Source organism: Octodon degus, unplaced genomic scaffold (genome assembly GCF_000260255.1).
Source record: "Octodon degus isolate 3935 unplaced genomic scaffold, OctDeg1.0 scaffold00040, whole genome shotgun sequence".
NCBI lineage: Eukaryota > Metazoa > Chordata > Mammalia > Rodentia > Octodontidae > Octodon > Octodon degus.
Window position 1 is genome coordinate 12,954,439 of NW_004524616.1, and position 5,327 is coordinate 12,959,765.

At 38.8% G+C, this 5,327-nt stretch overlaps 1 pseudogene; it reads left to right on the forward strand.

Moving 5' to 3' along the window:
- The first annotated feature begins 358 nt into the window (after positions 1 to 358).
- LOC101582291 lies at positions 359 to 4,672 on the forward strand (annotated as a pseudogene).
- The last annotated feature ends 655 nt before the right edge of the window (positions 4,673 to 5,327 follow it).

Sequence of the window (5,327 nt, forward strand, 5' to 3'; positions counted from 1 at the left end):
CATCCATGGAACTATGCAAAAGATCCGGACCATCACTACCACCTTTTCCCCACCCTGTGTGCTACATGTGGGCTGTCACGCATAGCTCAGTCCCTAAATCAGCAGTAGATGATCAGTAGCCCAAATACCTGAAATTGCCCTCTGACTTGGATGAATAAGGAGTTGACAGAACCATGTTCAGCTTTGTGGCTCCAACAACAAAATTCCAAATTTCTGACTAGCAATTTGCTCTGGACCACCATCTGCAAACTGGTTCCTGGCCATCAGGGCCCAGACTGTCCAAGAGATGAGGGTCCTCAAGCCCCACCCCAGGACTATTTTATCAACCTTTGTTAAAAGTGGAACAGGGTGTATGTAGATGGTGGAAGAACACCCTGCTGGGGAAAAGTGTGGGTCCAGGCTTGTGCTCCACTCAAGGGACCTCACCATAGAGCACTGTGGAGTCCAGACCCAGGCACCACAGACACTTCTCCTGCTGGACTCTACAGCCAGTATTTGGTGTCAGGCACTCCTCTGCAGGTATTTCCCAGAATTCCTTAGGGAGGGCTAGTATTTACTATTACCTTGTTATGTGGTCATTGTGTTGGTGACTAAAGCAATTCTGTGTCTTGTTCCATTGTTTCTCAATATCCATTGCTATTGAATAAATTGATTTTCTTGTCTTTTAAGATTAGCAATTTTGTGGAGCATAATCTCTTTATTAAACCTGAAAAACTTTCTCTTAAAAATCCCTCACCATAATATAAGAGGAGGTTCTGATGTTGAACACAATGCAAATAACAACTTGATAACAGAATGGGGACATGCAACATACAAGAATAGTAAAAAAAAGAAAAAAAGAAATTAAGACTTCCTGCTCTTATTGTCTCTGATCATACTCAAACCCAGAGTTCTTTATGAATAATTGCTCTATCATTTGTGATTAACATAGTGTATGTGCACAGTAGGTGAACATTAGCTAAGTGATTTATGGAACTGGAGTGTCTTCCTTTCAATGAGAGAGTTATTGACTATCTTCTTAATCTGGACTTCATGTCCCCACCCTAAAAACTGCGATTCTCACACAGACACCACGGGACATATGATTGCTTCCCGGGCTCAACTGTCCACAGTGAGCGTAACTTAGTTTATTATTATCCAAAGATATTTAACTCCCAACTTCCACACTCTAGAATCAAACTTCATATTTACCCTTATACACCCAAAATCCTATTGGGAGATTTTTGTTTCCCCCAGTAAGTACCTTCCTAAACAGATTTCACATGCTACATTCCAGCACTATGGAATTTGAAGCTATGCTCTTTGTTCTCCTGTCTCCCTCTCTACCTGGATCCCCAGTGTTCAATGGACAACACTAAAGTTTTAAGTCTCTGGACATTCCTGACCACTTGTCAGTCTCAGTAAATTGTGACATTTCTTATACAAAATTGCCTGACTTTTCCACATGATTTATCCTTTAATAAACAGTGAGGATTTTGCCTGTCTTTTCTCATTGCGTTGAGAACTTGCTCCTTTCCACAGCCACGCTAACTAGTCAAGGCTTCTGATCATTTCTACGTCTTCCATCTTTAAGACCATCCTCACAGTCACTCACGTGTGTTAGGTACAAACACACGCAATCAACCAGACCAGGCATTCTGACAGGAGGAGTAGATTTATTGATGGCATCAAACAGGCTGGCTGTCTAGCTGATCAAGACAGCAACAAATAAAGGGGGGATAGGAGACTCTATAGGATCTTTTAGGGAGGGTGATTGTAGGCTGGAACAGCTCTGAGGGAGAGCTAATCTTGTCAGGGCTACCTGGTATGTGGGGGACCTTTAATACTAACAAAGGAGAGTTTCATGGTTGCTTGCCCAGGTCCAAGTCAGGTGGACCTGTTCTGCGGTTTTTGGTTTGTCTCTGCGTGGGGCCAAGGGTGAGAGGGTGTGGTGGCAGGAGGGAGAGCATTTATGGCAGGGTGCCATGGAAACTTTGAATCCTGACCTATCAATGTGCATCATAAATTGACCATTAAACCATTAGAATTCACTGTTTAGATGTCTAGGAAAAAGGCAGCTACAAAAGAATAACAAATGAAATCACTCATTCCTTCTAAAATGCATACCTTTTTAGAATTCACAGACTATTAATCATGCCTTCTTAATTATTTTGGTGATAAATGCTCGTTTGGTAAGACTTTTAAACTCAATTTACTATTAATTAGCATATAGTCAGCTAAGAAAATATACTCATAAGTTTCAAAAGTACAAAAATTGAACAATAGGCTCAGTGACTATGCTCTACTTAGCGTCTTTTCCAAAGACTATGGCTTTGTTTCTTAGTGACCTTTGCATCTTTATGGTTAACTGTTTAAATAAAAAAAACTGTGCTGCCTAAGACCGTTTAAAATGGATCTCATCTGAAAGAAGAACAAGTAAGTAAATTATTTTTTATTTTTTTTTATATATTTGGTACAGGGTCTCATCAGGCAGCTTGGACTCATAGTTATCCTCCTGTTTCAGCCTCCCTAGCACTGGGATTACAGATGTGTGACACCATGCCCAGACTCAGTGCCCTGCTCAAGGGCTGGCACAGCCTGCAGTACCAAGGATTGAACCCGGGTCCTTGCCCTTACGTAAGCAGGTGCTTAGACTACTGAACTATCTCTGTGGCCCAAATAAACTATTTTTAATATAAACTGACAACTAAAACCAGAAGTTTCTAAATTTAAGATGAGTTCATCAAAATTACCTTAAACTCTAAGTAAGTATTATAAAGAAAACAATACACAACATACAATGTTTTAATCATTGTAAACCTCCTATTAGCCTGTTTTGAAAGTCTGTTCTATTTCTTCTTAATTTCTCTTTAAAAGAACTATCCTTCAAAATTACTTTTGAGTAATTTTAAGAAAGATTCAAAAAGCCTAATAACATAATGGTTCAGTTTAGCATAAAGCCCTATGTAATTAGGAAATCATGTAGTTAGCTTTGTATTTACTTAAATAAAAGTAAAATATTGACCTTGCTTTCTATCTGTAGACCGCGGTTAACCTTGCTGGGGAAAGGGTGATGATATTTAGAGTTATGATTGTTAATGGACTTTGAATGCAACCCGCACAGGCCTTTAGCTCCCTGGTGTACAGTGAGGTTCAGCCCTTTCCAGATGGGAAAATGATAAGGACACTCGGAAGAAAGCGGTCATTCTTGGGGAACTGCCAGAACCTTGGAGCAAAATGAATCATGTCATGCTGCGGTGCTTTAGCCAGCATTTTTCTGTTTTAATTTATCAAGCCAAAGCTTGTTGACATGAAAGTGAATGAAATTGTTATACAGTGGGCTCTAAAAGCCAGCTCCAGGGTTTAGTGTAGAGGAGCTGTGACTATAAATAACCAAGAAAATGCAGGGAATGTTCTTTCTCCTAGCACCTGCTCTGTTGTTTGAGATGCATCCGCAATTAACTCAAATCCCAGCATCAGCATCAACTGGAGGAAGGCCAGTTAGTGCAGGAGGCACCATAATCTGCTAGAGGCAATTATCAGTGTGCTAATAAACTATGTCAGTGTATGGATATGCGAGGCTGTATGTATTTGTTTATCAAATATAATAAAGTAAGTGAGAAAAATGATGAAGCAATATTGATACCATTAGGATGGTGATTGCAACAAGAGAAGGTTAATACCATCTTACTGGAAAGGAAAGTCTTTCAGTGACTTGTCCTAGAAGAAAAACAGTGAAATAAATCACAGACCAGCATATATAAATAAATCTTTGCATTGAGCCAGAGTCTATAGATTAGGTTTTCGAGGAAAAGTAAGATATCAATTGATTCCACTATGAATGAAAGGAAAAATGAGCTGATTGGAGTAATAGTTACCATATGGGCATCAAGGGGAAAGTGTGCCCTGAGGAGAGAGCATTGGCTGTCTCCAATATCTACTCATAGTTCTTTAGCCTGTGACTCTTGATTAAATATTTGTCTTATTGAGGATGGTTACATACACTAGAAAGAGAGGAAGTAAAATATTGTCTTGTCTGTCTCTTTTATTTTAAAATAATATTTTTGGGCCAGCAGCGCTGGCTCGCTCCGGGTCACACCCACCACCATTCAAGCGAGAGCTTGAGGAGCTGGATGTACAGTGCTGCTGGCAGCCGCTGTGCCTGAAAATTCAGAGTGAGTCCCATGACTATCCTCAGAGAGTGGCGAAGTTTCCAGAAAACAGAAATCAAAACAAATACAAACATGTGAGCCCGTATGTGCAGAGCCATGTTAAACTGCAAAATACTGAAAATGATTATATTAATCCAGCTTAGTTGACATGGAAGAGGCACCAAGGAGTTACGTCTTAACACAGGGTCCCCTTCCTAATACCTGTCGCCATTTCTAGTTCATGGCTTGGCAGCAGAAGTCCAAAGTGGTTGTCATGCTAAACTGAGTTGCGGAGAAAGAATCAGTTAAATATACATAGTATTGGCCAACAGATGACCAGGAGGTGGTGTTTAAAGGAACAGGAGTCAGAGGAACACGCTTGTCGGAAGATGTGAGGTCATTATATAGTACATCTACTACAACTAGAAAATACCAACAGTGATGAAACCAGAACAGTATCTCACTTTCATTATACCACCTGACCAGATTTTGGACTTCCTGAATCACCAGCTGTCTCAAATAAAGACATTTGTGTTTGCTAAAAAGTGGTACACTACACAGCGTTATTCACACATGTCCAGCATGGTATTTACCCTGACTGACACTGAGAAATCCTTTCCTAAAAGGATTCACTTTTGAAGTCTCTCTGGATCTTAACCTGCATTTGATATAAGCAATAAATGTTGTGGTTTTATCTCTGTTATTAATGGAAAGAAAATGACCATTAATGTGTTTAATGTATAATGTACTGTTTGTGTGAGCATCAAGACTTTACATACTTAACCATTTCAGGGTAAATACATTTTATAAGTACATATTTAATCTTAATTTATTAATTTATTAACTACGTACTTAATCTTAATTAAATGTACTTTTATAAAACTCAATTTGGGGACCAGCAAGATAGCTCAGTAGAATAAGCTCTTTCCCAGCAAGCGCAGGGTCCTGAGTTCAATCCCTGGTACCATGAAAAAAAAAGCTCAATTTGAAAGAATGTTACCATAAGAAAATACATTGTATATTGACTCAATTGCAAAAGAAATAAAATAATATTTTCATTATGCAATTTGGAAATATATATATATATATATATATATATATATATACTCTTTGAGTTTCTTCATTTCTTCTTGGTTTGGTTAATTTATGTGTGTCATATTCAAAAGATATTTACTGAATGCCTACTTTGGACAATAC